The 20602-nt window shown below is 38.8% G+C and overlaps 1 protein-coding gene across 14 annotated transcripts in view; it reads right to left on the reverse strand.

The window, feature by feature from the left end:
- Positions 1 to 20602, reverse strand: part of ENOX1 (ecto-NOX disulfide-thiol exchanger 1) — a 355527-nt gene that overhangs the window by 330361 nt on the left and 4564 nt on the right. Inside the window, exon 2 of one of the 14 annotated variants that reach the window (XM_085577127.1) lies at positions 9049 to 9065. The exons of the other annotated variants lie outside the window; for them this stretch is intronic. The gene's annotated coding sequence lies outside the window, so the exon portion shown is untranslated. The remainder of the gene's footprint in view (positions 1 to 9048; positions 9066 to 20602) is intronic. 14 annotated transcript variants of the gene reach the window in all.

Genomic DNA, 20602 nt, shown 5'->3' on the forward strand with positions numbered 1-20602 from the left:
CCCTGTTGGCTGTGCTGTATGCTGCAGAAATACAAGCAGATGATTGATGGGGTTTGCATTATGGAAGCCCTGGCTGCTGGCAAATGTACACTTAAAAAAGGATTCCAGATATCTGAGCCACAGCAGGAACTAACAGAGTCTGTAAAACCATTTCTTTCAGATTTATATTTACTGTCTGATCTATATTTAGTAGGGCAGACAAATGCAGTTCTACTTCTGCCTGCTTTTTGATTACAATAGCTTTGGTTAACAGTATTTATACTAATTCTTGGCAGAGCAGGTATTCAGAACTAGGCAATGTTTGGGAGGGATTCCATTGAAACCTTTCATGGAGCATGAAGGAGCTAGTGAGTGCTGGGAGTTTTTCAAGAATATTCTCCTGGAAGCACAGAGTCCATCCCCTTTAAAGGTAAGGGAAACAATGAAGCAAGAAATCTTTTTGGCTTATCTGTGAGCTTCTGAGCCTACTCAAAACCAAGAGAAACATAGCAGATATGGACAAGTGGGCAAATACCAGTGGAGAACTATAGGGCCAGTGATGGCAGAAATGGTGTCAAAGATGCAAATAGAAAAATGACAGCTCAACTCAAAAGGTCCAAGACACAAAAAACTACAAGAAAGAGTTTTTCAGATACGTAAACAAAAGCAGGTACAAAACAAAAATATCGACCTGCTGTTAAACAGGAAAGATTAATTAGTCACTAACAACAGTGACAAGGCATAGGTTCTCAACTCTTTCTTCACCTCTGTCATCACCAACAGTGTTATGCCCCAAGCCTTGAAAACAAAAAGCCAGGTTAATGCAAACACAGAGCCATTGTCACTGCCGGAAGAGTTGGTTTGTGAACTCAGGCTTGACCCAGCAAATCCATGGGCCTGGACAATATTCTCCTGAGTGTCATGGTTTGATGCTGGCACAATGCAGCACCCCCATGAAAATGTACCTTCCCAAATAAATGCTGTGAGATGTGATCTGGAACAGAGTATAGCAGGCTTAAACTTAATAACAAAGGGAAAAAACTTTATTAAACTACTACTATGATAAAAGGAAAAACCAAAAAAAAACCACACTAAATCTAAAATGAAAACCTTCTGAAACATTCCTCCTCCCACTACTCTAACAAACTACAGTGAGACACAACTTGGACTTCATCAAGTTATCACCTTTCAATATACTCAGCCTATTAAGGGAGAGAGGAGTCTCTCTTGCACTATAGACCCTGAGGATACACAGTTGTTACTTCTTGTGTTTCCATGTTACACATGGCACTGCCTGGAGAAAATCTGTCAGTGTGACACTTTCCATGCCACAGTGTTCTTATCACCATGCATGGACAGACTGCTCATAGGGCTTTTTTAACGATGCTTTGCTAAGGACTAAAAGGAACAAGAGTCCAGTATTTCATTTTGGGACCACAGTCCTCCTCATTTTCTTCTTCTCCCGGGGCCGAGGGTGAAAACAGAGATTTTCATCTTCCTGAAGACAGAGGGTATCATCACCCTCTTCTCGGTTTTTTTTCTGTTAAATCTATTCTTGTACTGGTAGGTGCTGAAGTAGGTTTCTTGGTTCACCATGCATCCCCCTAAAATGCAGTCACTCTTGCAGAAGAAATTTGTTTAGTCTATGGTTAACAAGAAAAGTCTAGCTAAAAGCTACTCTATCATCTCCCTCCAACCTTCTTTTCTTAACATCTCAGGTCCCAGGCTGTCTCTCTTTCTTTTAAATTGAGGAGGAGTAATAGCTCACAAAGCCGTCATTCCCCAGGAAAGGGTTAAAAGTTCCAGACTCCCCAGACAGCTGAAATCTCAGCCCAGGACTCCATCTCCCATGCTGGGCACCTTCCCCCCACCTTCTCTTTCTGTTCTGTCAGCAAACTTTTAGGTGTCTATAAGCTCTCTGTGGAAAATTAAAGGCTCATCAGTAGTATTTCATTCCCTTGGAAAGTTATGGAAGAAATCTTCCTGGGAGCTATCACAAGTCAGATGAAGCACATAACTGGGAAAGGTCAGCATGGATGCACAAAGGGCAACACATGTCTGACAAACCTAAACACGTTCTCTGACAAAGGAACCTGCTCAGTTGATGCGGGTTAAGCAATGGATATTGTCTACCTGGATTTTTCCAAGACTATCAGTACAGTTTCCCACAGCTTCCTCCCTGAGAAACTGATGCACTGAGGTCTAGACAAGTGATCCATGTGGTGGTTGGGAACCTTGCTGACCATCAGCACTCAGAGGGTAATGGTAAAGAGCTCCTTTACAAGCTGGCAACCTATGGGGTCTCACAGGGATCAATATTGGGCCTAATGGTGTTTAATGTCCTCATAAGTGATCTGATGATGGGATCAAATGCACCTGGACGAAATTTGCCAAAGATATCAAACTGAGCAGGGAAGTGGGTAAGGGAGACATGTTCCACAGGAAGACCTGGATAGGCTGAAAGAATAGGGTAAAAAGAACCTTATGAAGTTCACCAAACATAAATGTAAAAACTTGTACCAGTGAAAGTATAATCCAGCAGTGCAGCACAGGCTGGGATCTCCCCATATGGGAGCAACTCTGTGGAAAGGGAGCTGGGTGTTCTGGTGGACAAGCAGCTCGATAGAAGTGAACAGCATGCAGCTGCTGTGGCAAAAGAGGCCAACAGGATCCATCATCAAGGGCATCCCCGGCACAGATAAAGAAGGCATTGTCCCAACCTCCTCAGTGCTTGTCAGGCCACACCTGGAATACTGTGCTCAGTTTTGGTCCTCACTAAGCAAATCAGAGGTGGACAGAATGGAGAGGGCCCAGAGATGGGCCACAAAAGTGATGAAAGGACTGGGAAGCCTGGCACAAGAAGAAAGGCAGTTCTCTCAGCCTTTCTGGAGGCTTTGCTCAGCCTTGAGGAAAGAAAGCTTAGGGGAGACTTTTTCACCATGCCCCAGTATTTAAAGGGTGGCTAAAAAGGTAATGGAGCTTACAATGTGTCACACTGAAAAGACAAGGAGTAATGAGTTACTCCTGGGGAGATTACCATATGACAGAAGTAGAGACAGAAGTAGAAGGCTTTTCACAACAAAAACAACCATACACAGGAATAATTTCTTCAGTGAAATGGTGGATTTATGCATTAGACACTAAGATTTGGCTGGACAGGGTGCTGGGCCATCTTGTTTAGAATGTGCTTTTGCTGTAAAAGGCTGTTTGGACCAGATAATCCTTATGTTCCCCTGCTATTCAATAATTAATAAAAGCACAGATTCCCAAATCTATATAATTCAAAATACAATTGGCAGTAAAATTCCAATCTTCTTTTTCTACTAAGGAAATTTATATGACTTAGACAGTATATCTTCACACATTTTCAAAAAGTTTGAATAGTTTCCCAGGGGACTGTTTCCGGGTCTCAAGAGATCCAGAGTGTCTCTAAACAGCCTATACTAGGCAGTCCTTGCTCTCTACCTGAACCGTGTGTCACATGCATTTTGGACAGCTCTCCCATCCTTTATTTCTTCAAAGAAGTGTGATCCAAAAATGCAAAGATACCAAAAAACAACATGCTAGATAAATCACACCCTCTCCCAACTATGTTGTTATAGACACAAAATTTATAGCTCAGAGCTAACACAGTCAGTTTTACCTTACTTAGATTTGTATTTCTCTGCTTCCCTTTCCTAAAGTACACTGAAACAAGACACCTAACAGGAATATTGGGATCATTTCCCCCCCCCGCCCCCGTATGACTCTACTGAATCACATCGTGCTGCCCTATCACCCATATGGGACATTTCCTTCCTTCTAGGACAGACAAGTCATGCAAAGCAAACTGCTTTTCTGAAGAAGTCAGCCTAGCTTCCTGGAGTTCAGCAAGTTCCCCAGGGTCTTATTTATAAACTTACTTTGTTCTGCTTCTGGAAAAATAATGAATGTTTCCACTGCTTTCCCTGCTGAGTAATTTGGCTGAACACTTCTCCTAAGACTCCAGCACCAGTAATTCCCACTTCGGTGGGCACCATCAAGGCTAATGGTCATCTATCACTCCTGCTCCAGGCTCCAACCGTACATTGCTCGAGGCATCCCATGATAGAGCAACTGAACCAGAATTCATAAATGGAATGCTGAGATTACATAAATACAACAGTCTCCAAACCAACTAGCTCAAGGAGTTTCTGAAAAAAAATCAAGCTTTTTCAGAAAGAAAACTTCCCTGCACTGAGGCAAATAATCCTCTGTGTTATTTATATAACATAAAAGTTTGTGCAGCCAAACAAATGAGATTAGAAATCAAACCTTAGTCAGAATGATACTCTTATCACAATATAGCAGCATTCTGAAGAAACAAACTATACATTTTTGTCCCCTCGGATGTGTTTTTCTAAGAGCTTGAAAAAGGAACACCAACATTTTTCATGTAGAAAACATTAAACATTCAGTCAAAACACTTAAAACTTGACAATAAAATTCTTAAATAGAATAAAGAAAAATAAGTACTATACTGCACACAGAGGAAAGTAGTTGGACAACAAAGTTGTTATGAATGCTACTGAGCTTTCCTTGGCTTTTACCAAGAGAAAGGACCTCGTTTCCTTACCCAAAACTAGGGGTGTAGAGAAGCAGATATGGAGGGCTCGAGGCAGGAAAAGGATCAGGAAAAGGACTTGCCCTCTTCTTTCCTTCCCTCACTTTTAAGAACTGAAAATGCTTATGTGCAAATGGGGGTTTTTTATGATGTACTCTTGTTGTCACTTTCAAGTCCTCTAGACACAATGATGAACAGCAATTAGCAAAAACCTTTACAGAGAAGTATCATAACAAACAACCACTGGGATAATTCTCCCATTATATCATTTAAGGGAATGACACCACATAGAGCCCACAGAAGTGAAGTTCCACCATACATCTCTCTTCTATGACTGTAATGTCAATCCCAAGGAGTGTGGAAGCTCAAACATAGAAAAAGGAAGAACATCTTCCGACACTAACTCTAATGCTACCATAATTTTAACTTTAAAAAAAAATCTGTGGCATAGACAAAAAGACAGTAAACAAAGTTTCACAAACTAAACAGCAAAACTAAAGAGAGTTTTGCTATTCCCAGAAAACTTTCCTTACAGGAAAAATGCTATCTATTCTAGAACCTGGGAATGTATTCTAACTAAAATACAAAAGAGTGGCAGAAAGAAATGTTATCACACAAAATTAAGTACTACCTGTCTTGAAAACTGTAAACTGTTCTGGTCAGATGTGTAGAATGAACATTTTAGAACCTTTTATTTGAGAACATTTGGTGTAACCTGACTGGCTGACAGTTCTCAAAGATCAACCATTTCTGCAACCACAGCAGACTCAAGCTCTGCCAGAAGTACATGTTTGGCTTAAAGCAGCTTCACAGCTATTCTGAATTTGATCCTTCTTTGCAAAGAACAGTCTGACTGGCTGGAATCAGATTCTGGTTCATCTACAGCAGAGAAGATCTTGCTACAATTTTTCTCATTATCCCAGATCCTGACCTAGTTTTTCCCGTTTCAAAACAGAACCAAAGCATGCCTAATGATCTCTGAAATATAAATTCTCATCAGTTGATATATTTCAGGTCCCCTTACACTTCCCTTGGGTCAGGCTCTAGCTTAGGTAGCTTAAGTATATCATGTAGCATTTTGTGCATGAATACTAATGTTTGTTAGGGGCACCAACACAATCACAGATAGATTTATAAAGGAATACGGAACTATTTCAGATACGGCAAAAGGCTTGATGGCATCCACTGTCCAGAAAAAAAAGTTGCAGTCAAAATTGTTGCTTTGCCAGAAGATTACAGATGAAACTGAAACTGAAGTTTGTGCCCGAAGTACAGGGGGAGGTGCTTGCATGTGCACACACAAACTCTGCCTTTTCTTTTCCTCCCAGCTGAGCCTCCATTGCTGAGAAGTGCCTGAGCAGCACTTTAAAGGATAATCTCTAATAATGTCAGAATTGGCAAAGCAATACACATGCCTTTGCACAGAAAGGCCAGAGACCAAGCAATAAGATTTCATAATTTCTCTTTTCAATTATAAATAGAGGTAGATATGATGCTGAATACATGTTTCAGAAAGCTTGAATATATTTCAGAACAGTATGGGATATCAAACAATTCCTTTTCCACCTCAGATTACATAAAAATACCAATATTCAATTTACCACATAAATGGCCTGTTTCATTTTTAAAAGCTTGATTTGTTTTTTTTTAATTCATTGAGTGATTTTTTATTTTTTATCTTAACTGTTTCATCTTAGTGTTCTGTTTATGCTAGAATACACTGGAGGTCTACTGGCCTTGAAGGAATGAATGGTGCAAAGATTATCTCTCTGAACAATCCCTGTCAGGGGACTGGAGCAAAGGAGGGTCAATTGTACCAAAGAAAAGTGGAAAGGGGGACTTTAGAATTGATTGAACACACAGCTGGCAAACAAAAGACAAAGGGGAAAATCCACACTACTGCATTATTAATTTTCTTTTTTGACTTCTTATGCACTAATACAGCAGCAACCACACCCAACACATACCATGAGATAAGGACATATTCAAATAATTTCTGACTGGGGGAAACAAGATAGTCTTACTTGTCTTGGCTCAGAAGGAATATTTTTTTTTTTTTCCTTTCTTTTTCAAAAGGAACACACTGAAAAGCCTTTCTGGTCACAGTGCATAACAATCAGGCTTTCATTAGCAATGCTCATAAAGTACCTCCAGAGATGGTGAATTCATAGCTTGCTTTGATATGGGCATCTCCCGTGTGAGTGTACCTGTGTGACACTACAGACACTGCACACTTCAGGATCCTGTCACCACAGACCCAAACCAAAACTCACATGTGCTTTCAAATTTGAACCGCCTCTTCTTCGCTATGGCAGTGATGACACACTGGAACAGGCTGGCCACAGAACTTTTGGGTGTTCCATCCCTGGAAGTGTTTAAGACCAGGCTGGATGGGGCTCTGAGTAATCTGGTCTAGTAAGTGGCATCCAGGGGGATTGGAACTGGATGATCTTTATGGTCCCTTCCAAACTAAACCATTCTATGATTCCATGATTTTCAGGACCACTTGGTTTTATGTGCAATAACACTTTGAAAATTTGTTTTATCCAGTTAAATTTTTAGAGTTGAGGGCCTTATATTAATCTTACAGAGATGTACAAGTCATATTCTATTACCTTCTGACAGGCAAAGAAAAAAATGCCCAGCCATCTCCCCCAAGAAGATGCATTTATCAATTTCCAAAAATTCATAGGTGAAATATGGGAATTGATAAGTAGATAGGTAGAAAGCAAGTTTCCATGCCAAAACTACAATTTCTACTGGGCAAAGCAAAGCAAGAAAATGCTTGTATAAATCTTCCTACAATGCTCATCACTCTGCTTCATTTACATGCATCCTGGTCTTAGCATTATTGAGATTTAGAATTAATGACCCACTGAGATTTATGGGGCCAATTACACTTCTCAGCATTACGACTTTGGGGGCCTCCACAGCCTTGAACAGACATTAAAAGGTCACTCAGAAAACACTCACTAAGTTCAACAGACGTCAGATGAGGCCCTTTGCTTAATTAAAAAAGAAAAAAGCAGTCTAAATAGGAGATGCTTTGATAAAATCCCACATTAACCAGTATTTTTGTTAAATTCACTTTTTTTTTTTTTGAGGGAACTGCTTAAAAGCATTTGCTAGTTGAGTCTAGTTGGGGTTTTTTTCCCCATCTCTTCCAAAAACATAGAAATACAACTGGACCTAGCACTGATCATTATGAAGAAGGAAATGACAGAATAGTTAATGTATATTAATGCAAGTGTGACAGATCTGACTATTGAGTGATGCCTAGAGGGATGGCTCAGTGTTCATGGAACTGTGAGGAACTTGGCAATGTTCCCTAGGAAGCAAAAAGTCCTTATATTAATACTGCCCAGTTGCAGCAACTGAGGCAACTAAAGCCATCTTTGCTTGCAGACATAACTGTGCACAGATTGCTCAACTTAGGCAATTCCATATGTTGTGGTGTTTCTTTTCCCCTCTTTCACAGGGGAAAAGTTGCTTTCTTCAAGCAACTCACAGTGCTGAGTGATGCAAGTCAGCAACCCGTTACCATGTGTGTTGCACAACAGAGGAAAGTTTTGAAATGAAGGAGAAGCATAGCATCTTTGTAACAAACAGACTGATAGATTAACAGATATCAAAGAAATTAAGAACTTTTCTTGACTTAAGCATTTTTAATGAAAGGAGGAAAATGAGTAAGTAAAGAGCTAGTTATGCTTCTGCCTGGCATCAATGAAGTCTTTCAAGTACGCACAATTTATAACAGAAACACCAACAACCACCTTTAACTACAGCATCACTGCCAAATGGCACCATAATTAGGCTAGAAATGCTGGTTTTTGAGTAACAAATAGTACTCGGCCTTGTTTTCTATATAGGATCATGCCATCCAAGCACACCAGCAGCATTTATTGAGAAATTCCCTGAAAGATAACAACAGATTGTAAAAGAGGTTCATGTAAATTTAGTTAAGAACAACTTCAGACATTATTTTCAATTACTGAGATAAAATCATGGTTTCTCTCTGAAAGAAGGGAAGCGGTTTTTTCCTATACACTACACAGAGTCTATGAAAGCTTTAAGAATAGTCTATTTTCACAAACAGTACCAGCTGCCTACTAATATTCCTTAACTCTGGTTTTTCCTCCCTCAAGTCATTTTTCCTATTATTTTCAACATTTTATTTGATTGATTAATAAAAAGCAGCTTTCCTGCTCTAGATAACAGGTCACAGAATTCCCTTTACATCAAATAGGTTTACCTGCTCTCAAGAATGTTAACTGATCGTTTTATTTTCTTTCACCAAATCTGCAGGACTCTGGCCAAGCACTGACTTTTTCTGTTCCAAACTCCTCAGTGATTTCAGAGAGCATGAGGATGACAGCAGGACATGTGCATAAAATTCCAGTCCTTCAAAGTTTGCACAAGGATCTGCAGTTAATTAACCACAAAGTCTCTGTTAGCATGCATTAAAAAGAAGAAAAAAAAGACCTTACCAGTCAATCTTGAAGATCTGGAAAAAAAAAAAGGGACCATCTTCAGTTCCTCTAAATTAGCTATCAAACAGGTTAGCATCCTTATTTAAAAAGCTACACATATGCATCCCCATCTGATGCGAGGGAATACATCTACACTGTCTACTTTAGGCATGTAACTCTGCTATGACTGAACGCTGTAATTGCAGGGTTCTGCACTACACGTACTGGATAAGCTGCTAATTCTTGCAGTTATGCTACATGCCCAGAGTGAGTTTGTGTGCTCCCTCCACACATTTCAGCACAGCACCACCCTTCATGCTCTACACACAAATGGAGCCCCTCTGCTATTTCAGCCTTGCTGCCTCATTTCACTAGCTGCACCTCCCTGAGTAAGAAGAAATAAATCTACATATGCATTATGGCTCTTTGGGCAACAGAAGACCTCAGGAGTTCATGAGCAGAACGCACACAGAAATAAATAAAGAAATTATATTCATTTTCTTTGGCACAGAAATCTGGAGACTTGTCATGGAGATTTATTAGCCCTCTTAAGATAGCTACTCAAGATACTGATGGAGTTGACAGAACAATCTTGTCACTCTCCCGTCACACCACTGGCAGATTCGTGCACAGCAGAACTGCAGCTCCAGAGCAGTCTAGCCCTTCTAATACATCCCATTCCTCTCCCAAGGTAGACTTTATTAGTCTAGGGAATAAAATAATCTATAGTCCAAACAGCAGAGGGAAAACAGAAAAGCATATATGGCAGAACATTTAAGGCCTTACTAGACTGATGAGAAAAGCTCATCTTTGTTGAGAAAGTACAGTCATCTGTATCCCTTTAAAGACAAACCCAGAGGTTTCCTCATCATAAATGCTCACAAAATGACTGGGTGATCACCTGGTGTCTCACTGTACATCAAGCTAATTTTCCAGCAAGATTTGTTCACTTAGATTGCCCAAATGAAAGTCTCACTTAAATTAAAAAAAAAAAAACCTGTTGCAAGTAACTCCGTAATCTGCCATCCCTTCAATAGGACTGAAGTGCTCTTCACAGACATAGTACAGAATCATCTTGAATTAGCAGGGAACTATTTTTAAATACGTGAAGGATAAGATACAGAATTAGTTTCATGGGGAATGAGAACCTCCGAGATTATTTACTTTCCCTTAATTACTTCAACTCACCCCTCATTGAGCTTTCCAATAGTACTACCTATTTCACACTAAAATTTTGATACTTAAGACATGTGAGAATGTTTCTTGAACATTTAAGATTATAGACCTTAGCAATACATAACCACATTTCTCAAATTTACTTACCCACTTAAAAAATAATTAAATATACTGTATGGCACAAATTTCCCTTTCTTTAGAATAACCACTTCAGATTAAGGATCCCTATACAAAAGCAAAGCTTTCTTTGTGCTAAAACATGAACATTCTGACAAACTGTGCAAAACTATTGCACTTAAAGAGGCATGGGTAGCCTCTTATACTGCTGATCTTTTATATAATGCAAGGAGCAAAAGAGAGATTACTAATGGAAAATTACTTTTGAGAACAAGGTGACAAGAAAGCCTACCCAACCCCTGAATTCAAGAGAGAAACTTGAGTTTCTAAGCCTTTGAATAAAAAGAAATTTAGCGTGGCCATGCAGCACTGCTGGGCTACATCCACTACCCATCTTTGCTCCATGTGACATGAGCACATTTCTATCACTTACATAGGATACAAAAAAGGAAATTTAGAGTAATCTACAATAGAAAAAAATTTATTAGAATCTTCAGGACAGAGCCTCAAAATATAAAATAGTGGGAAAAGCAAGTAAAAAGGATGAAGAGAGCAAATAAAAGGAAAGCAATAAAGAGAAAAAAATACATCTGAAATATAAAAGAAATAGAGGTTGTGGTAAAAAGACATGAGACAGACAGACATAAAGAAAAGGAGAAAGGAAGATTATAAAAATGGGAGATGACAAAAAGTGATAGAGAAAAAGGCATACACAAGAAACCACCAAAAATTTCAAGAAAACCCAAAATCAACTGCCTGAAAAAAACTCAATATAAACAACAAACCAAACAAACCCCAACAAACAACTACAGCTCTACATTCCTTCCCAAAAATTCCTCTAGAAACCAGAGCTGGAACAAAAGTAAATGAAATTAATTTCACTGGCTAATGAAGTTTCTTTTGATTTCATTTTAGAGCTCAGCCCTGTCTCCATCAAGCAGTGGGATTTTTTGCCAGAACGTCTCAGCTCCTGTGGAATTAGGCATGAGCTGAAGCAATGCCCAAATGATTTTCTACACTGAAACACCTGAGATACTGCATACCATAGCATCAGCTCTGGATTTGTAAGGATGACTAGTCTTTAGCAGGTAAGAGAATTAAGAGGTAGAAAACCCTCTTATGTACCCATCAAAGTGCTACACATTACTGCCACCATGTACATGAAAGAATGACTTCTCTCCCTAAACTGAGTTAGCAAGCAATTTATTATGCTATAAAGTACTAATAATTCTGCTGTCAAAAACTTACTTGTCACTAAAAAAAAAAAAAAATAAAAACTATGGACTGGCAGAGAAATTAGCAAAGGAATCACCATGAAGTGGATTTTTGAAGGCTTTCTAGGAGAGATGGTAAGAAGCTTTGGGTTCCACTTCCCACCAGTGGGAATATTGCACTGTTACAAAAAAACAACTCAAAAAGTATTTATCAAATCACTTATCAGAATACAATGAATATTAACAAAAGACAGTACTAATACTCTTGAGAACTGAGTATTCCTGGGGTTTGGATCTCTTCTTCTAGGCTGGTAAGGTTGCTAGGGAATTTCACAGTTAATGATGTATTTCCATATGAATGTTTCAAGAAGGGGGAAGGGTTTGCAAAACTGAATCTTAAGCACAGAGTTTTCTGCGTGCTTCAGAGAGAAGAATCTGATGCTCTTGTAAAGCTGAAATAAGCAGCTTTCATATTTAATAACAGATTATCAAAGATTTTTAGTAGAAAAACATACACAGAAAATCCTTTATGAGGCACTGTGACAAAGAACTTGCTTCTCTTACTATGGTTAGTAACAGTGCACCAGACATGCCATTACACACATGCTAAGGTCATAGAGTAGTCTGCAAACAAGAGCAGCTTTGTTTTGCTTAAATAGATAAAAGCAACAAGTTTATTTAGTTTTAAACAGATTTTATGCCCATTTTTCATAAACCATTTAGAAAGCTTATTGCTGTGGGCTTCCCAGTGATAAATACACCGAGGCATCAGCAAGTGACAACACACGTCATACTCTTTGACATGGATAAAAGAATTCAATTCAACTTTTCTTTTTTCTATCTGGAAAGAGAAACATCTGGGAAAAATACTTTTTAGCCCTATGTCCTGAGAATGAATCTTAAATTATGCTCTGTCTGTAACTTCATCTCCTTCCTTTTCTTTGCTAACTTTGGGTGACATTGGTTAAGAGTGGCCAAAACTGACAGAGGTCCCTTCATTTTAATGAAAGTAAGTGGATGATTAAAGGACAAAAATAATAAACATCCCATGGGTAAAATGGCAGGCACTCAACCTTGCATCAGAAAGTCCATAGAGCCATCACCACTAAAGGAGAACCTGCAGAAAACACAGTGAGGTTGTCTCCATGCTCATGCCATCACTATTTATTTGGTTATTTTCCCCATTCTTTAGTATTCAACACATCCCAACTCAAGCAACTCTTATTTATGCAAGCATTCAATAAATACAGACACACTTCCACTGGCAACTGCTGTGACAGTTGATCTTCACCCCACGGTATTATCTTAATAAACTGTCTCAGCCCCAGGGTCTTTGTTCTCACACAAATGACCTACAGTTGGTCACCCTGGATCTTATACAAAGCACGATGAGCACAGGGGTTATATGAGCTAATTGCATAGTGACTGCAAAAATAGCATGCTTTCTTCTCTTCAGCAACGTGTTCTTTCTCTGCTGAAAACAATTCAAGTTAATGACAGAACTATCTGGATAACTCTGTCATTAGTTAACATTACCACCACATGAGCTTGTCTGCATGGTATTTGACAAAGAAATGCAAGTTAAACAGCCTCCTCCAGAATGAAGACAATATTGGATTAATTATGTAACTTGCTACACATTTGGAAAATGAAGATGAATTTCCCTTTTATAACCTTATTAAAATCCTACAGAATAAGAACCAGATTGTAATCTGTTACTGAAGTATAACTCATAAATATCTTTTGAATTACTCAAAATTTAAACCACTGGGGATCTGAACCTGGTCCCATACATCTTAAAAGAACAATTGACTCATTACTCATGTAAACCTCCATGAACACAACGCACAGGAACTAATTTGTTTTCTAGGAGAGTTCAATATTCTCTGCCAAAAGAATTCATATTCTGGTACTTCTAATATACTATTTTATTTTTATTGGTCTACATGCTACTTTTAATACTAGTTATGGAGTAAACATCTGCAGAAAAGCAAAAACTAGGGTCTAATGGACCCTTAGTCTTTTCCCACATGCTTCCCAGAATTCAGACAAATTTCTTCCTGACTGAAGACAACAACTGGAAACACTGCAAGAAGTCCACAAAGCATTTACTATTTAAAACACAAACCGCAGACTACTAAACTAATTTTGTAACATAATTATTCCTCCAACGTGGCCCAAAACTGAAAGCATACAACTCAAAATACACAAAAACACAGTAGCTGAGTCGTAAGTCTCTAGAGAGTAAGACCTACCATTCTTTTAGTTTATTTTCAGGGGTGCTTTAACAACTTAGGATATGGCTACATAAGCTTCTTGAAGACAAATCATTTTCTCTCTAGCTATGCTTGCTTCATGATGTTTTTGCACCAGCCATTTCTGAATCTCAAGTTGTGTTATCATGGGATCTTGAATGACAAAGTGAATTTATGAAAATGTTTCAAGCCTAACTGTGCAACATGGAAAAAACACTCCACACTTACCTGGACAGGGAAGAAAATTTTCAAGCCTGAACCATCCATGTTCAACTGCCAGCATCTCCTACATGCAGGAGATATATATTCCACAGTTGTGACACAAACAAGGGTAACAGACTGATCATCTGGATTTCAGTTTAAGCTGGGAAACACCATGATCCTTCTGACTGTCCCACTTCCTGTTATCCCACTCATTTTAGGGCTTGGTGGGAATCAGACAAAAAAAAGCTGGAAACAACCATGCAACAGAATCAGTTGCATTCTTTTCAGGCAACACAGTTGTATTTATCAAATTCGTAAAAACCCCAACTGATACAGTCCCACAGTGTTCACACAACCCATGCTAGCATCCCTGTGCATCCTTGCCACTAGAAAAAACTTTCTAAACTTTTTATTTCTTGCAACATATTCAGCCCATTACTTTTACTCTACTCACTGTGGGCATTGTAGATAAGACTTCTTCCTGTTCTATATCTTCACATAAAACATTCAGTCTTACAATTCACTTTTTATAGCTACAGAGACCTCCTCCAATATTTTTCTCAGATGTCAGTTATTTGCAAGTTAGATGAATAAAGTTTCCATCTGAACTGGGGCATCATGAGGCTGTAGCTGCTGGAAATCCTTCTGAAACCATCATTACCTGCCTTTCTAAGATTTCCACTTCCCTGAGAAGTCTCTGAGGAATTTTTATATTTATATAAAAGAATTATACAATGCAGTATAAAAAGGCTTTACAGAAGTAATATTCAATTTCTGTTTAAACAAAGTTGCACTATTGAGGACCACAGAGTAGAGGCAAAAGGGAAAATAAGATCTTCCTCAGATGATGTCCATGAGTAACTGAAGGAAACATAAACACTCTTTTTTTGTTTCCAGCCAACTGCTAATCATACAGACAGTTCTCTCTCACCAAGATGAACTCAGCATCAGGAGAAACCTACCTCAGAAGTTCTCATTTCAATTTGTTTCTGCCACTACTATGCTTTCTCCTCAGGCACTTACAGAATGCCTCCTTGTTGTACAGTCATCCCATGGCATCCCTTAGAGACCCAGCTGGGAGCACTACATAGGTCTGCATTTTGTCTTGCACGGATGCTTCTAGCCACTTGCTGAACACTTTTCATATTCACTAAACACCTAGCATTAACAGAAGTGCTGTTTCATTTAGGTTTGGGTTTTGAGTTTTGCATTGCTCTTTCCCTTCATTGGTTTAACAGTGAACTAGTGAATTTAAATGTCTTTGAAAGGGCAGTACATACAGGCTTACATCTCACTCTATATTGCTCATTTTGTATTAGCGTGAAAGGAGGTTTCTCACCAACTCTGAAGTCTTCATTTTCCTCGTGTTTAAAACATGAGTGGCTCTTGCTCTTTGTCCCCCTGATAACAAAATTATTCCTCTACAACAAAATTATATTGAAGTGCCACTGAAACACAGAACAGTGACTTCAGTGGTCATCACAGCTGTACTTCAATGATGCAAAGGTTATATCAAGCTTGAAGCTACCAAGGTTGAAGTTGCAGTTCAATGATGCAAGAGATCTCACCTTCAGGATTATCAAATTCAACCTTCTGCTTGCAGTTCAATATTCAGTTTCATCAAGTAGCCTGTCTGACAATGCAAAATCAAAAGAACCTTATTTTCTTCATCATTTCAAGATGACTACTAGTCCTTTCTGCCTAGCTACTCATGCAGCATTTATACTTGAGGTATAGAAGAATTGTTTGATTACAGTGAGTTGACTGTCTCACTTCAAACTATTCCTTTGATTCTTGGGTAAGGTGAGCCTGAAAATTATTACTTTGATAGTTTCTGTTTTATTTGTAGTATATAACACCAAACAGAATCGACTTTGTTAATGTGGAAAAGGTAGACACAGGTGTCAGACCAGCAAGCCAGCCTTATACAGATTTGCCCATCAGATGTGCTGCCTACTTTCAGTTTTGAACAAATGAAGCCTGGTCTGACTGCACAGGTCTCCTTCTCTCACCTTTCCATGAAGAGTGGATTATATTAAGCAGCCACTCAGTTCTTTCATTATCAGCAAGGCTGATAATGAAGCAAGGCTTCTTTTTCCTTTTCCTCAGAGACTTCATGTAGTTATATAATCTCCCTTAATATTTTCCAAGAAACTGAAAAAAATTCCAATTTTCCAGCCTCCTTTACTTAAAAAAATGTTAATAGTTTCCTTCATAGGATGAATTTACAGCTCCCTTCTCTTTTGTAAAGAAAACAATATAAACTACATATTACATCTGTTCTGTAAGATGATACAGAAGTTAAGCAAGCATATCACGAAAAATAAAACTGAACAACCCAACTAATAACAAACATACCATACCTGGTTTCACAAGCTTTTACGTCATAGTGTTAAGCTTACAGAATTGGCAAGAAACTGGGTTGCTAAGTAGATTGGCAACAGCACATTGAGGCTCTTGCTCAAGCTTCACCCAGGTGAAGCTTCCTCTAGGAACTGAAATGGCATGTTCCCTCACAGGCTGTCAATGAAACAAATGGTAATGGCTCTCTGGTTCATATGAAATGGGAGATTACACTGCAGAAAATGATTCATCAGCACAAATGGTATTTCCTCTTACTCTGAAGATATGAATAAATTTGAACCAAAAAAATGGCCAAGGGTGCCTTCATTTGCTAAAATGAAATTAACCAGCAAGATGCTCGTTTTAGGCAAACTAAGGGAAAGACAATATATAGAAGATTCTAAATCAAAAGTACTTTCCAGGATCTTAAAATCATCAGCTTTCTTAGGGAACAGCCTGTCACCAGTACTTATGCTCTGCCCGAAGACAGTAGAAGCCAGAAGGGTGTGCACATGGGAGGCATGAGGATGCATGAACAGACCACCCATTTACAGCTAGTTAATCCACAGACTGCTTGCTCCATATCTGGCAGCAGAGGACCACAGCCACACTCTGATGTGTCTATAGCCATACCCCACCCTGTGCTGTGATCTCAGCAGATTTCACTGCTAAGCAAAGGTCCCAGCTCTGAGAGAAACCCTAAATTAAGCAGATCACTTATTCAGAAAATGCATGAGTCATGCCAATATCTATCAGAAGTCATCAGAAGATATTAATCCATGGACCTCTAACACCAAAATACCCCCACCGCTGAGAAGGAGAGGGAATGCTTCACTTGGTAGAAAATAGCAAGCTCTTATTCTATATACAGAGCAGCAACTGAATTAGGATATAACACAATTTCACAGAATGTCAGACCAGCAAAATATTAGGAAGCAATCTGCTGTTTTCAGATGAAACAAACTTATTTGTCATTGCTGAAATACTTCTTATAAGGGCAGAAGAACCAATGCTCATTCTAAGAACATGCTCTCATTCTGGTTATTGGAAACCACGTCCCTAAATTCACCCCACGCCTTTATCAGCTCCTTCTATTTCATTTCTTCTTTGCTTCCTTGACAAAATGCTTCCTAAAAGGAATGAATAAATCTAAACAGAATTGTTAAAAATACTATTAAATCCTCACTGTATTCTACCCCAGGCAGAACTGTTATGTCCTGAAGCATTTTTACACTGTATGTAGTGCACTGGGGTCTCTTTAAAGCTTACACAGAGACAACCTGCTATACCAGAATAGTTGTGTATTATCCATTCTGGACATGGAGAAAATGCTCCTCCACAAGTATTGTTAAGTTCCAGCATACCAAACCCCACATCCTAAATGGCAACACTACATTAAAGGTACCTGTATAAAAGCACTTTAAAGTCTCATTTAACTTAACTCTGAAAATAAACATCTAGTAACAGGAACAAGTTGTAATTAAGATCACTGTTGACCTAGCTTCTTCCTTCAAAGGGGAGATAATAATCTTAGATTTACACAGTACCTTTCAGTCTAAACTATCCCATCCAACAAGCCTGATCTTAGACACATTACACAGAAATGTTATTAACATACAAAAATGAATTATTTGTGTCCCCAAAAAACTGTCCCTCTAGCAGAAGCAATGCATTGGCAATCAACTTCAGTCTTAATCTTTACGTTCTGCCTAAAAAACAAAACTTCCTTCAATTTCATTCCTTCAAAATGAACCTCTTCTCAGATCTCTATCACCAGTCTACCAACCAACTCCCAGAGACAAGCACCAGCAAGGACTGAACCTGACTTACCTCTCAGAGGAATTCTATATAAGCAAAGACACCTGGAGTGTATTGGGAGTGTACTGGCATTTAATAGACAGACCAATTTTTTTCCACATTATACTGCACACACATGACCAAAACCTGTCTTTCACTACTTCAAAACACTCCTTTCTTGCACTGTCAAGTACTTAAACCAAAGGTCAGTCTCACCAACCAGCTCAGCCAGATCAGCCTTCCCCTGTATGTGATACTGCTGCAGGATTACTGTTTTAATCATTAACATGCTAAGAAGGGTTATTCTGAATCACTTGTTTTTACCTTATGGTTACCAAAATAGGCCTTGTTTAAACAGTTGGCTGTCAGGTATCCATAAAGCACAGCAGAGGGAAATCCACCTCCTCCTCTGCAATTGGCATGGCTGTTGGAAAACATTCCCTGATCATATCAGTCTGCAGAACTTTTTTTTTTCCTGAATCCTTGCTTCGAGTAACATGATTTGCAACAAACCAGTGCATTAAACTTCCTTCCAGGAAAAACTATCATTCCACAAGAAAGCTGTCATTATACCTTGATCCTGCACATTCCCTTGCTAAGTCTTCTCCCAGTTTACATGGATGATGGAGACATTAAAAGCAATTCATCCTCAGAAAAATCATCTCTACGTCTCACCCCCTTCCTCAGTCTCTTCCAGAAAACTCACCACTGGTGGCAGTGGTTATCAGGACTTGCACTGTACACTGGCTAGCCAGATCACAGCAGACAGCTGTGCTGAGATCAGGGCATCGTGATGGGGGGATAGGAAGGAAGGAACAGTAGCTGCTATCCATATTGCACCTGATGGCAGTAAGTGTCCTCAAATCATTAAAAAAATGCTGCAGAAACTGTCAAGAAAGAGGAAGCTGTCACCCCTGTGCCTTCTCTACCACCTGAAATGCTCCGAAAGGAAAAACAAACCAATTAAAAACCCCATAGCCATTTACTAAAAAAAATCTACTGTAGCTAATCCTTGTACATCCTGGTTCAACATGATGACCCTGTTCTGAATCCTGCATTATAAAAGCACAAAACCCAACAGTCTCAGCACTGGAAACCAAGGCAAGGTTGGCTAGTCTGGGATCTGGCCTCCTGTAACTTTCAGCTAAAACTAGAACAGAACAGAAGCATGAAAAGGTGCTGGTTGATCTTGTATTTCACCTCCCAGAAAATGCAGGACTGCCTTCTCCAGTACACCTGCCAACAATTTGCTTACTCTAATTTTAAACATCTGAAGAGTCATGGGGGGCTCGCACTACACCCAGACTAATATAGGCTACAATACATTTTTCTATTACCGAGTTTTGGCCGAGAATTGATCTTAAAATTTATTTTCTTCAATTTCTCCATTTAGTCATAGGTATTATCTCACACAAGGCAGAGAAAAAAAATCTAACTGCTTTGACTAAAATAGATTTCAAACACAGATACATAGTTAACCCATCTTCCCATATTCAGTCTCACACTAGAGATGTCTATTTTTGACTATTTCCCTTCAAGCTAGTTCCTCCAGACCCATGAGTATTTTGTTGGTCTTCTTTGAGCCTCCATCAAATTCTCAATGCCTTTCTGTTAAGATGATATTCAGTTTTTACGGTTCACAACAGATTCTTATAAAAAGGAAATCCCACCTCTTTGTTCACCAAAATGGTACCTTTTCCTTGACAGCTTGAGCACAAACCATATCCTTTTCTGTAATTAAATCCCATTCCAGACTGATTTATTAATTCTCAATCCCAGCATCACTGGAATCAGTAAGTTCCTGATTTGATACCCCTTGCCCCAAGAACTTGCCTTTTCCCCCTGCTTGTTCCCTTCACTCTACTATCCTGGAGGAATTGTCCTGAAGTTCTGTTTACTACAAAGCAAAGACATTTGTTTCAAAGACACTAGTTTTGCCCTATTCAACAAAGCATTTAACTGCATGTCTAACTTTCACCACTTTCTTAAATCCATTTGATTTCAGCAAGTAGAGATGAGCTTAAGCACACACTAAAAAAAAAAAAGTTGAGTGTGCAAATCAACTCTGCTGAACCAAATCCTCAGCTTCTGTGATCACTTGGATGGTCTGTTTTCTGTATTTAGCAAGAATTGACAGCTCTATGATTAAAGGTAACAGGATTTTAAAAACAAAGCCTCAAGAGAATCCAAAAACTGCAGCATGCTTTTGTCCCTTTCTTAAAAGAACAGGAAATAAATACCTAAGTATTTATCCCTTAGTACAGTAATCATGAAGCCTATACATTTAAACATAGAGTAAGTAATTATATTCTCATTACTTCAGTACCCAATTTGAAAAATAACAAAAAAAGAAAGCCTTGTGAAAAATTTGGAAAGGCTCATGTATCTCAGCAACATATGCAGCACATTCCCTGATAGCTCATTAGCAATGACCATCATTGTGCCGTTAAGAGAGAGAAGAAAACT

The sequence above is a fragment of the Lonchura striata genome, chromosome 1, assembly GCF_050655825.1.
Source record: "Lonchura striata isolate lonStrDom1 chromosome 1, ASM5065582v1, whole genome shotgun sequence".
NCBI classification, from domain to species: Eukaryota; Metazoa; Chordata; class Aves; order Passeriformes; family Estrildidae; genus Lonchura; species Lonchura striata.